This window comes from Parasteatoda tepidariorum, chromosome 1 (assembly GCF_043381705.1).
Source record: "Parasteatoda tepidariorum isolate YZ-2023 chromosome 1, CAS_Ptep_4.0, whole genome shotgun sequence".
Taxonomy (NCBI): domain Eukaryota; kingdom Metazoa; phylum Arthropoda; class Arachnida; order Araneae; family Theridiidae; genus Parasteatoda; species Parasteatoda tepidariorum.
The window spans coordinates 81,560,349-81,574,724 of record NC_092204.1 but is presented as its reverse complement, the minus strand read 5'-3'; the positions used below and the strand labels follow the sequence as shown (position 1 = coordinate 81,574,724).

At 27.5% G+C, this 14,376-nt stretch overlaps 1 long non-coding RNA gene across 1 annotated transcript in view; it reads right to left on the bottom strand.

Moving 5' to 3' along the window:
* LOC139426971 (uncharacterized) overlaps window positions 1-13,578 on the bottom strand; it is a 76,505-nt gene extending 62,927 nt beyond the window's left edge. The window contains exon 1 of the long non-coding RNA XR_011638120.1: window positions 12,955-13,578. This is a non-coding gene — a long non-coding RNA (uncharacterized lncRNA). The remainder of the gene's footprint in view (window positions 1-12,954) is intronic.
* Between the last annotated feature and the right edge of the window lie 798 nt (window positions 13,579-14,376).

Below are 14,376 nucleotides of genomic sequence, written 5' to 3'. Positions count from 1 at the left end.
TATATATATGAATTTAAGGCGGAGGGAGTGTTTTTCATTTTTCAGTCTCGACATCTATAACAATTAATTTGACTTCAGGCACACACACACACATCAAAGCCCGTTTATAGGGCGGACCCATTCGTACATCACTTAATTCACCCACAGATTGTAATTTAGACCTGAACCAGAGAATGATCAATCTCCAATTCGGAATTTTACTTATTGGAGTATGCAATACTTGAATGATGATATTTCTAATAAAAAGACGAATATCTCTTTAAAAAAAAAAGGTATCGGAGAGTAAATATGTTTTGAATAATTATTTACTGTTTGATTAGAAGCTTGTTTAATTAGTCTGAGTTAAATTATTTCAATAGTTCAGCTTTTTTTCCAAAAGAAATTATGCATATCGCATAAATAAAAATGCCAGTCTTTCGAAATTTTTAATTTTTTATTTAATAAAAGTCATGGACATGTTAAATAAACATGAAATATTTAAAGGCAAATATCTATTTAAAATCCAATTCAGCATTTTTTAAAATATAATAAATGAAAATATGTTAATACTTAATAAAATCGTACATTTCAAATTTAGCCTGAAGTAAAATCTAAGTTTCTCACAGAAAGAAATATTGATTTTGTCTTTTCAGTTGAATTCATTTTCTTGAATTAATAAGCAGATATGTAGAAGTTAATTTATGTTTGTTCCAATATATTTGATATTTTTTGATGAGAAAAGGAACTTAAACAAGTAACGAACCTGTTTAAATTCCCTTACCTTTAGATTTGAAAGCTGTTTGAAACTGTTTAGTTTGCTCAAGGTTCATTTAAGAAAATTGCAGGTTTGGTAATAAAGGACAATAATATGTAGTAAATATGTTTTAAAATTAGTTAAAACAAGTTATGGATATATTTTAAAGATTGGATTTGTTTCAATTTTTTAATTAAAAAGCATCACTATTGTGGGGGAGATTTCGGGGGTAGTAAGAAAATAAGTTATTTATTAATATAATAATAATAAGTATTTTATTAATATGATAAGTAATTTATTAAAAAAATAATAATCAAACTACAACTGGGTCTTAGTCAACTTATTTTAATTTTTTTAACTGCATAATTTTAATTTGTGATTTATAAATTTTTAGCTAAATCAGCTGAATAAATTTAAACATTATAAAATGAAGAAAAAAATAAGATCGAAAAGTTCATTTTAATGAATTATGATTAGCATGAATAATGACTGAATAATGATAAATGACTTAATTCAAATTTTAAAATTACATATTTTGAGGCAACCTAAAAAAATCGTTTATATTTAGAAATACAAATACGTTTGACCAAACTTGTTATAAAATGGTATGTTTTTCAAAGATTGCATAGTATTCTAAATTAATTAACGTAATGAATTTTCTAACAGAAAACGACTCCTTATTAAAATTTTAATTAAACCTGACTTTTTATGTAATCTTGATAGTGTTTAACAGTTTTTGATTTTATTCTTCATTATACATTTCGTCCTCGTTTACATTTTTTTTATTTGTTTTCTTTTTGCTTCTTTTTTTTCAATTATTATGTATATAACGAAATTCGCTTCATTTATCGTTCTCTTTGCTGCAATTTTTTTTTTAAAATTTAACTAATGTGATACGAATTATTGTCATCTTTATTGTCATCTGTATCATCTGTATTGTGCAGTTATGAATTTTGTAATGGTTTACTTATGTGCCCAGTTNCGTCCTCGTTTACATTTTTCTTTATTTGTTTTCTTTTTGCATCTTTTTTTTCAATTATTATGTATATAACAAAATTCGCTTCATTTATTGTTCTCTTTGCTGCAATTTTTTTTAAAAATTTAAATGTGATACGAATTATTGTCATCTTTATTGTTATCTGTATCATCTGTATTGTGCAGTTATGAATTTTGTGATGGTTTACTTATGTGCCGAGTTTTGTGCGAGCTAGACTGTCGTCCAAACGTGGACTATACAGTTAAGGATTTTGCAAACCTAGGTACGTGTCCACGTCTGGAAGAAAAGAAAAAAGAAAAGTATTTAACGTGGTTTCGTAACTAAAATTGTCTTCTGAATTAAATTCTTAATGCTTTTACACAGGGATCTGTACTTTCAGGATAGAATTTCAGTCATAAAAATCCAATTATGAGGTCGAGGGTTATTCAGAATGTAATATGTATTTATTCCTGTACTTTTTGCACTGTATACTAACGACATTTAATAACGAAACGTAGGACATGGTTTCACTTGTTGTTGGATATGAATAATATGGAAAAGAAGAATTTTATTGTGAAGTTCTTCCGTAGTCGGAATAAAAGAAGGCCAAAAATTAGGTAGTTTGATTCAGTTGAATCAGAATTTAGAGTGATTACGCCACGGAAGAGTCAAGACTAGGGCAAGAAATAGGCTCTTTTGAGAAGGCATTGATCAATCCTGGGTAGTTATGGTAAATATGATGATGATTTACATTAAGGATTAAAATGAAGCTGAAGTGAAGTAGCGTATTGGGGTATTTTGAAAAATTTGACAGTATAAAGACAAAATAATATATGAAAAAACAGAAATGTAGCAATGTAATCTAAGAGTCTTGTGTCAACGGTAAAAATTAGTTTTTACGTGATCTTTATCATCACAGATTGATTTAGAAATATAATCCAAAGTCAATGGTTTTTTTCACGTATTCTTTTCTATAAAATAATGATTTAAATATCTCGTTCAAGCAATGTCATTTTTGTACACTTTTTCCTCTCATCTGGTATCGATATAGGGACAATAATCTATTAATTTTACCAGTTGATGGTTTCATAAATTGCGCCTTTTAATATATCCAGACGTAATTTGTTAAATGCAGTTCTTAGATAAATACAGTTAAATACAGTTTTGAGAAGCAATGCATACATTCGTGTATGTGTATCCTAATATCGGATACATATATCATTGATACTTCCTATTAATACCAGTCATATTTAATAGCAGGTATTTACATTTTATATATAGTATAACAGATACATATATCATATTCACCTGGTATCAAATTTGTATATTATGCATCAGACAATGGACAAACTTGCTAAGCATCTGATATCAGCCATGCATACATCATAATGTTCTAATAACAGACAGTTAAATCATGAGTATCTGGCAAACATTCTTGGTATTACTTACATTAATTAAATGAAAAATTATGTATATTAGTAGTTTTAAGATTTCTTTTATTGATTTATAAGTACTAAAAATTAATTTGAAAGGAAAAAAAGCATATTCTGTTATTGAATTTTAAGGTAATAAATAAAATTGAATTTTCTTTAATATCTACCAGGAGTTTGTTAAAATATTCTTCTTTATATACAAGTAAAAATAACTAATTGGGGAAATTTCCTTGTCGTATGAATGAATACACAGAAGAATATATTGTCTTGTCTTCCTTTGGGACAATTGGAAAACATGTGGCACACTAGACTGCAACCTAAAGATGGTTTCCCTAATTAGTATATAGCTAGAAAAGAAATGAATGTATAGGGTTAACTCGATTCGAGGAAAGTTTATTTGTTAACTCTTTGTTTAGTTGTCTCGTCTTTCTTTTTCTCCATTGATGTTCTTTTTTGTTTTGTTTGCGAGGATAAGAATAGTGATCCATTTGTTTCAGAAATGTTATCTGAATATTTTGCTTTCGAGTAATTAAAGGTGCAATGAAGCAGATGTAAAGTTTTGTTTCGAAATGCAAATAAATGTGCACTTAAATAATTTCGAAATTGCTAAAAGTATATTTTTAAGTACATGTAGTGTGGTAATTTGTTGTTTTATTTTAGCCACTTAATTAATCGAAACCATTGTTTAGAATTTAATTTGGTTGCGGAGATTCAGATTATTTTATTTGATTAAATAAAGTAGAAATTAAATTTTAAATTACCTTAAGCAGGAATGTTTTAGGTATATTAAAGATATAGAAAGAAGATACATTTCAATACTAACATATAGCTAATTTATATTTATTGTTGAAACATACAATACACTATTAATAAGATCTTAGAGATCGTTGAAATATAATATGGTTCAAATTTGATGCAACCTGAAAGTGGCATAATGTTGCAACTATATTATTTAATTTATTAAACATTATTGAATGATACCATAGCTCCCTCTAAACCTGACCACCACTTATTCGACCCTTTATTATGATTGCAGAAAAATTGCCCCACATCTTTGCTCAACGTGGTATTAAATTTTCACTAAATATGATGGTGGTATTAAAAATCCAGTAACAACAGAAAGGCTCCTGTGTGTTTGTAGGCAGTGTGTCTCCTGATGAAGTACTGTTCTGCAAACACACATTTATATTTATATTTGCATTTTTATTTTAATTATTAAGATTTTATGTATATCTTATTTCTATATTACGGCATTAAATTTCCTAAGAGTGAAGGCTTCTTTATTTTTCACAATATACTGTTTCCTCAAAACCATGTTTCTGATGAAATATTGGAAATATAACTTTAGCACTTGGCAATATAGCACTTGGAATATATCTTTTTACTTTTTCTTTTGATATAATCTAGTTTAATACTCTTCAAAAAAATTATTCATTGACTTCAAAAATATGGAGATGGAAATAAAAGTCGACTTATTTCATGTTCTCGAAAATATGTGCACATTCCTGCTAAACATGAATGGGAAGGAAAAAAGTGATTTGAAATATAGAACATAAAGTTGACAACGAGAAAAGGAAAAGTAAGGTGAGAAACAAAATTAGAAATACTGGAGTAACCGAGAGTGTATCAAGAATAAACGAAACGAATATGAAAAGAAACTGCCCAAGAAAAATCATGCTGGCCGACAGGGGTAAATCATGATAAAATGCATTTCCATTCGTTATGGAGAGGTGGTGAGTCGTTAACTAATGAATCAGCATTTATATAAATAAAGCAAGATTCCAAGGTATCAAAATGAGTTGATGTGACTAGGAAGAAAATAATTTTAGCATTTTCGCAATTAAATTTTTGAGCTCTTGAAACGTGTCTATTTTTATTTCCATCTGCATAATTTTTGAAGCCAATGTTGTTGTTTTTTAATAAGTAAAGATAATAAGTAAGATAATAATCTTTTTAATAAGTATGTATTATTAAGTTTTTTAATAAGTCTTGTCGCTTAAGATTTTTGAGATTATTCATCTAATATTTTTTTTAAGTTTTAAATGTAACCTAAGAATTATTACAAAACCTAATACAATCTTAGAAATAGAATTTTTAAATTTTTACATGAGAAATTACTAGAAACGTTCAATAGATAGTTTGCTTAATGAATTATAAAACATATAAACGAAAAATTTCTATTAAAATACAGAGAATTATTCACAAGAAGTCAATAATTTTACAGAAAAAACTTATCTGAAATTATGCAAACTACTTTCCAACTATTACAGATGAAGCTTTTTCTGGTTCTGAAAACGCTATGGGCGTTAAAGTAAAATATTTATCACTGAGATTTGATCGAAGAAAATGCAAATCTAGTTTTGGGAGCAGGAAAATGAACTTTGGTCGAATTCGTAGTAAGTGGAGACTTGTCCCACCGCACAACATGGGTGGTTGCAAATCAATCATTGGATTATCTGAAATAATTTCGGTATTTTCTGAGAAGTACGCTGGTATTTTTATCAACTCTATTATGAAGAAACACAGTTATATGTTTTTAAGCACGATTTTAAACAATTCAACAGAGATTCAAGTTTTTCTCATTTTATTTTCATTGAAATCTTCTTACAGTGTAGCATATACATGTAAAAAGCCTGAAAGGAAAATTTTATGAAAATAAACATTTTGCAATATAGCCAGTTGAATATGCTAATAGTTGTATGGATTTTAGGAGATTTTTACAAGCAAGCTAAAGTTCTTCAGTGTGTCTCAATATGAAAAGAATACTAAATCGGTATCGGCTTATCTTTAGACTGCATCGTGTTCTTATTACAGCAGTTTCAATCCTCCTCAGCTCATCTTGATGCCCTGGAATCTTGTTTCATTCATATGAATGCTGATTTCCTTATTAATGATATTAGTTCTTCTCCATAATACGTGAAAATACCTTTTACCCTGATTCGCTCCTCTCGGCCAAGCTTTCAGCTAATCTAGTTTTGTTTCTCACCTTTATTTTCCATTTTCTTTGCCAACTTTAAGTTTTATATTTCAAATCTTTTTTGTTTCTTCTCATTTATGTTTAGCAAATCTTGAGAATAGGTACTTATTTTTGAGTGCTTGAAACATACATACTTTTCCACCTGTGTATTTTTGAAAACGATGGAGACCTATTTTTAATCAAGTAAGCAAAGTATGCATTTCTTAATAGCTAAAAATCCAGAATTTAAATAATGAATAAAAGACTGAGTGTATAACGTACCTAAGTAACGATTTCGTAAATTTACCTTAACGGTTTTGCATTTTCCTCCTTGGTCGTGATAAAATAAAGATTATATCTTACTTTTATTTCTTATTCAGAAGCTTTAAACTGGTGAAATTTTTAAATCACTAACTTTTATTTGAACAGTTCGCGTCTTAGCATTTACACGACATTTTTTCTTTGTTCTTAATAGTCATACTTTTGCCGAATACAATTACACAATTTGAAAATACAATGAGATTGTATTTACAAATCACTTTCATCTTTTGAGACCTCTAAGTATAATGATTTTGTAATGATTAATCAATGCTGTAAAAGTAAAGTAAAATTTTTTCGAGAATTTTACTTTTCTGTCTTCTTTTTCTTCAAAATTGCTACTTAGGATTAATTTTTGCTAAAATTTTTAGAAAAAGATATAATTAAATTTGTTTACAAGGCATTAAGTCATCTTCATACATTTATTTGTTCTTAAATATTTTTTATGTTGGTTTGTAAATGATATTTAAACTTATTTCTTGTTTACAAAACACTGAGAAAAAATAGTATAGTCAGAATTATCTGAATATCGTAAAATTTACCGTATTTCAGGCTCTATGGGAGCATTAAAAAGATCGGTAATTTTTACCACAGCACTTTAGTAATGATTTTGGTAAAATTAACTATAAAATATGGTTTCATTATGTGTGATAAAACTTGGTAAATGTGACGAAATTTGGTGACTTCGACAACGTAGAGCATGGCACATATTGAATTTACGGTTAAATATACTTTTCAGGCTTGTTTTTGCTAATATGGTGAAATTTACCATGTTTCTGCTTCTATGGGAATTTAATGCTTTATGGGTTTCTATGCTTTATGGCACTCTATGGGTTTTGTTAACCTCAATTATGGCTTTCTTTCTTTCCTTTTTAAACCAGAAATGTCATTGATGTACAGTACGATAATTTTACCAGAATTTGGTTGGTGAGCTATTTTATTATATTTTCAGGTTAATAATAAATCGTTTTTTTATGTTTAGTTATTAAACTGAAGCTTTATCAAATTAAATTCTGTTAAAATAATCTACATAATGATTCAATCCTAAAAAACAATATGTAGGCAATAATAGCAATTACCGAATATTTAAGAAATTACGCGACAGTTCCTTGATTATTTTTCATTAAGTATTCATTAAGTAATCATTTATTAATAATATTTTTTTAAAATCATTTAGCATTAGTACTTACTTGATCATTGAGACTCTCTTGATCATTGAGTACTAGTAATCAAGAGCGTCATAAATGCTAATTAAACAAATTGTAAAGATTATTTTCCGCAAGTAGTTGTATGTTTATTAAAAGCAAAAACAACGAATAATAATTTCTTTTGGAAAACAAATAATATTATATTGTTGAGAACATATTTATTATTTATTTCTTAGGTAAAGACTATTAACTAATGCCATTGTCAATTAGTTTATAAAAAAGATTTATAAAAAATAAAAAAAACTCTTTTAACACCGGTTTTTTAATCTCGCAAACTCATGTACCAATTATTTTCAGTTTTTTTTAATTGTTGAATTAAAGAAAGCACAAACAAGGAAAAAAACGTGTTTTAAAATTACAAAAAAGTAATTCTTTTTGTCAGTGATTTTGCTTTCATAAATGGAAAAAAAAGATGGAATACGATAATATATCTCATTAAATGTTAAAAAATAAATGTTTAAAAACGCAGATTTCAGATTTAAAAGGAAAAGAAAACTAATGAAAAATAACATTTTTTTCTTCTTTTTTAATAATTAGTACGTTGACATAAGTGAAGGCGGATAGAGGGAAAATAAACGCATTAGCATAAACGAATAATAAAGCAAAATGAATCATTTTAAATTTGTTTTATCTCATCGAAACTTTTTTAATCAAATGATAGAATTATTTATGCATGTATAGAGGAAGTTTTATTGTGTTTGAAAGAAAATCTTAATTGGATCGAAAAAGAATTATAATTGGATGGATGGTGGATTGAAATTGATCGCTTTCACTCTCCCACAGTTTATTGGAATTAGAATTACACCATATTTGAAAATGTAATAAATGTAAACCTAATTTTTGACAAATGCACTGCTTTAACTTTTTTTTTGTGTGTCTTTTAAATATGAAATCTGAAACTGCATTTGGTATTTTCGTATCCATAAGAAATATTATTTACCGCATAACTTTACATCTGATGCAACATATCGTTGCCTAAATTTACGTTTATATTTCGTTATATTTTTCAGTTAATTACTACTCAATAATAGTTAGTTTAACTGTATATAAATAATAATACTTTGTATAATATACAATAAGATTTTAATGTAAATGTTTTTATAAACATAGAAGGAAGGTTTGTTTAAAAGAAAAATTTGATTAGATTAAGAAGGAATTATACTTGGATGAATGATGAATTGCATGGGATAGTCTTAATACATTTGCATTGAAATTGCGCCAAATTTAGAAATTCATTAAATGTAAAATTAGATTTGGACAACTGCACGATTTCGAGTTTTTTTTATGTGTGTATTTTTTAATTGTGATGTCTGACAATAAAGCATATATTTTTACATTCATATTGAGCATAATTATTTAGTGCGTAATTTTGAATTGATGTGTTTTAACTTGGCATTTATATAATACAACTTAAAGTTTATTTTATCTGATGCAAAATGACGTATTTTTGTACTTTGGTCATATTTTTTAGTTAATTTATTGTTAATGATAGTTTTACTCAATTCTATTAATGAGAGGTTCCTTTCAATTTAATAAAAGTTAAACAGTGTAAAATCTTGAAATAAAACTTCATTTTTGCTAAGATAAAAAGAAGGTTTGTTTAAAAGAAAATTTCAATTTGATCAAGAAAATTTTTTAGAATGAAGGGTAAATTTAAATTGATTGTTTTCGCTCTGCCACAATTTATTTGCATTAGAATTGCACCAGATTTGGAAATGTAATAAATTTCAATGTTATATGAAGAAATTGGGCTTATTTTCCGAAGTTGATTTTTTTTTTGTATTTTAAATTAAAATGAGATGCATCAAACTGGATTTTTTTTTGTTGCATTTATTTAAATTTTTCATGATTTCATGATTTTGCTTTATTACGATGCAAAGTGAAAAAAATAGTTCATTTTTATCTAAATAATAACTGTTATCTTAAATATAAAAATAGTTAAATTTTAACCATCCATAAATTTTTAATAATAAAATCAGTTTTGAATGGATTGAACAAAATTTCACTGTTTTTCAAAATAAAATCGGGGTTAACATAATCATAATTTAATAAATGATAATGGTTCGAAATTTATTGTTTTCGCTCATCCCTAATTCTTTTGTATTAAATTTCAAACAAATTTGGAATTGTAAAATAAAACAATATATCGTTAGATGACATCGCAATTTTTAGATTTTTTTCCATATTTTATTTTTAACTTAAATACCTGAAGTTAGAGTTAACGTTTTTGCATTCATATAAAGAAAGAAATATGATTTGATGCAAAATAAAATTGTACACTATTAATAACATAATAATCAAGACATAATTTATCAGTTTATCCCAATGTACTAAACTTAAGCGTTGATGCAAATCTTTGACTGTCGAATTGAAATGTTTTTTTGAATAGTCATGGGAATGAATAATCAATGAAAATTCGAAAACAAAAAGTGTATGGAAATGAGGACGGGAAGCTAATTTACAATCCAGCGGCTTTTAACGACTCACTCTTTCCGTTGCAGAATTTCCTCTTTGCTGTAGTTTGTCCTAATTATAATTTTCTTTTTTAAGAAAAATTTGTCTCCTAAGCAAAAAGAAATTGAGAATCAAGATTTGTTTTACTTAAGAAAATGTCAAACAAGAGAATGGGTCGTTAAAGACAGCAGGATTGCGGAAGCGCTAGCGTGAACAATGCTGTAAACTGTCACTGTTCCAGAATGAATAGATAATAAAGAGGTAGAAAATTAAAATTAAAAAAAATAGGATAGAAATGAAGGTTCAAGGAGGAATAAAATCTGATAAAAGTGACCAACTGTATGAGAATGATATTTCTGGTAAAAAAATCATTATTGTGGTTAATAAAACTAATATATACGATATTTAAATCATTTATTTGGTAGTTTTACCGTTTATGTGGCAAAAGATTTGTGGAAATTCTGATTTCCAAAATTATTTTCATTCAATACTTTCATTAACGGAAACCAAATTCCTAATTACATGAAAAATTCCTTACTAATTAAAAATGAAGTGTTAAATTTTTATAACTTTTTAACATACACAGAGAGAAAATTTCTGGGAAAATTACATACTGCTTGGTAAAGAAAACATAATTCTTCAAAAAATACATTTAATTTTGGTAATAAAATCCATAGTATGTGATATTTTAACTACTGTAATTTTCCTGTTGTTATGGTAGCGGGTTATCTGCTATAGTCAGCTTTTCGAATTTGTTATAATCTGGTTTTTAAAACTATGCTTCTTGTTGCCTCACGTTTAGTGAAAAAATACAAAACCGAAAAGTAAATTTAACAGAATAAATGTTTTTTATGCCACGCTCTAAAGTTTCATCATAAAATTACCATAAACTTACACCACAATTTCAAAATTTTATCAAATAGGATAGAATTATATTTTATTGTTAATTTTACCAGAATCATTATCAAAGTCATTATTTCTTTATTTACCTATAACAAAAATAAGCAACTTGTATTTCTAGTAAAAAATTTATAAAGACACTAACATTTTTTAAAACACTTTTAACGAACAAAATAATATGAATACTTATTTCGAATTGAGAAAAAAAATCAGCAAACTATAATTGACGTCATGCTTTGTTAAACATGATTTTTAAAAACTCTTAGTATTGTTATAATTACGATAGTCTAAGGTGCATAATATATATAGGAATGACACTTAATATTATACAACCGTTATTTTTGTTATTTGTTGAATATTCTGGTGCAGCTTCATACTGTTGCAGTTTCACGAAACCGGTGCAGTTTCACGAAAATTTCTTTGTTTTTGACTAAACAGCTTCCTGGTGTATGCTCTCGTTTTATTCCATTATTTCCGAAAAAAAAAACTCGCAGCGCCTAATATTTCGAACTTTTCTAAAAATCACTTTAGCATGGGTACCATATCGGTAGATAAGTATCACCCAACCAAGACAAGAAAGACTGATAGAGCAGAGAAATTTCACACTCATTACCGAAGTTGGATTTGAACCCGGGATCTTCCCGGTACGAGCACAACATCTTGTCCACCATACTACCTGAAGGCTTTATTGCCACTTTATTTCAGATCGCTTATTCCACATTTCAGTTCCGTCGTTCTAGTTAATAATCTCCAACATTTCATAACGATGAAGTTCAGTAATCAAGGAAACATTTTTGTCATACATTTGAGAGCTCGCGCTTCGTCACAAATGACTTGATTTCGTGATGAAATGATTCTCAAAATTAAAAGAAATACAGCTCAAGGATTACAAAATCATCAAATATGATAACTTTATTTCTGAAAGTGTAGATTTACCATAATCTGAGTTATAATTTCAACTCACTAAAAGAAAGATCTATATATATAGTATCACTTAAAATGTGATATTCAGAATTTACCAAAATTTTTCCATGCTTAAATAGATAACATCAATTTTATTTCATAAGCTCTTATTTAGTTCCCACTAATTAAATTTATCGAAACATGCTTTGCAAGCGTAAGTAACAGTATAAGAAACACGTGCTTTTCTAATACCATCTAAAATACGAGTTCGTTTGATGTCATTCCCATAAGTTGTGAAATTAACGTTGATTTTTCCTGTGATAACCTAACATAGGGAACCTAAGATAAATAATTTATAAGAATGAGCGAAAAAGTTAATTTCTGATTGGTTAGAGTTGGAAACTAACAAATCACTCATATTATAAAATGTATATCAAATCAAGGTGATCTGGGCAGTGATGGAGCTAACAGTTTGGCCAAAGATGCGACTTTCCTTGATATTGATCTTAGGATGTCTGTCTCGTTGTCACATTGGAAACATGGAGCAAGTGAAAAAATAACTGTTTTAGACTGGAATACTGAATTCTTTGATTCACCAAAAGATTTGTGGGTTAAAAGATTTTTTCTAGTTATTTTTCAGCGGTTAAAGTGTCGGGAATTTTTTACTGACTTTAAAGTAACTCCGATTCTTAAAGGACAGGAAAATTTTAAGAGCTACTTGTATGGAAATACTTTAGGGAATTGTAAGTTTTCTTCCTGAGGTCAGGACGTAGAACACATTACTTCATATTTCAATTTATATTCAAGTCCAAGAAGAACCTTAAAAAAAAGAATTGAGACACAGTTATTTCTTGGTTTTTTCAGTTTTTCTGTTGTGTCTTTGTTAGATAAATTAACTGAAAACATAACTATTTTACGTTATTTTATTTACAACTAAATCTTTTGTTTTCTTCTGTTTCCTTTTAATTTACATTTGTACTTTGCCCACTTGTATCTGTCTATTGTTTGGGGAGCATGAGCAGTTTTGGAATAAATTAAAAATATATATATATATATATAAGTAAAATTCTTACATTGAGATGTAGAGCTCAAACCAGCGATGGAGAGGAGTTAGTAGACAAGTTATATTCTTTGGTGTCTCTGAAGGCATAGAATTGTGGATATGTATAAAGTACATACACATCTGTTCATGCCTATAAGCATTCTACTTTATTTGTATGGATAATTTAATTCATATTATTTTATGTCTGATACATAAAAAATATAATTTAATGTATATTAATCACATGCTCACTCAGGAATATTAACGACCAGCAAAGTAGCCTTTCAAAATTATCTTGTACAACGTATGAATTTCAAAAGATACCGGCGATATTGTCAAAGTCCTCTGTGTATTGAATTTTAAAAATATTTAAAATTCCGTCCGGCAGCCATTAAACCACACAAACCACAGTAGATGTAAGTTCGGGACATTTTAGTATATTAGGTAGCAGAAGTGTTAAAATTATTTCCATTAGATAATATAAGAATATATGTATATCCTACTGCTTCATTATTCGCTGCTATACTTCCTCAGTCACCTCTCGAACCATAACTCGAGTATCGTATAATATATATGATATTCGTCAGCCTCCGACACCAATAGTTCGTATGACAGTATATGGGGCACCATAGCACCGTTTATGTTGAATATTTCTTAAACCATTTTAGAAAGATTAAATAAAAGCTAAATAAAATTATTTTAGACTATTTTTTAATTTCCATAAAAATACATAATTATTGTAAATAAATACTTAACGAATAATTAATAACCATAGCGTTGCCAATAGATTGAGAAAAGCTCATGTTTATAGTGTCGCAAACGAGAATATATATATATATATGTATAATAGTACATTGATAGATTAGTTGATATGCGATCCCATCAACTACTTTATTCAAAGGGGGTAATAATTAATGGAAATGAAGAATTATATTTCCGAAATAGAACTCCGAGTTCGGAAATAACTATTCTATGACAGCAGCAATTAAGAAAATATGTATCGTGACTGTTAATAAGTGATCATATTGAACATCAGCTTTAATATAAGTGTATTATGCAACTTATATAATATTGAGTAATATCGAAGATATACACTAATGATAATTGATATTTCATTTTTCATTGCATAAAACGATTAAAACGTTTATAGTTTTTTATAATGCTCGAATTGAAAGAATTTTCTACTATTTATTTCAGACTTTTAAAAAAATAAGTTTTAAAGCGCAGTATTGTATTTTTAAAATTAAATTACAAACGGTGTAATTAAAAGGTAGAATCGTTGGAGAAATCGAAACGTCTCTCACAGAAATGTCCAAAGCATTAGCATTGACAAATAAAATGCTTATAATGAATTGATCTTTAAATTATATGGGGGCTGTCTGTAACCAGGTACATGTAATTTCTTATAAATGGAAGATTATATAAAGCAAAATAAAGAATTTGCGTGTTTGTG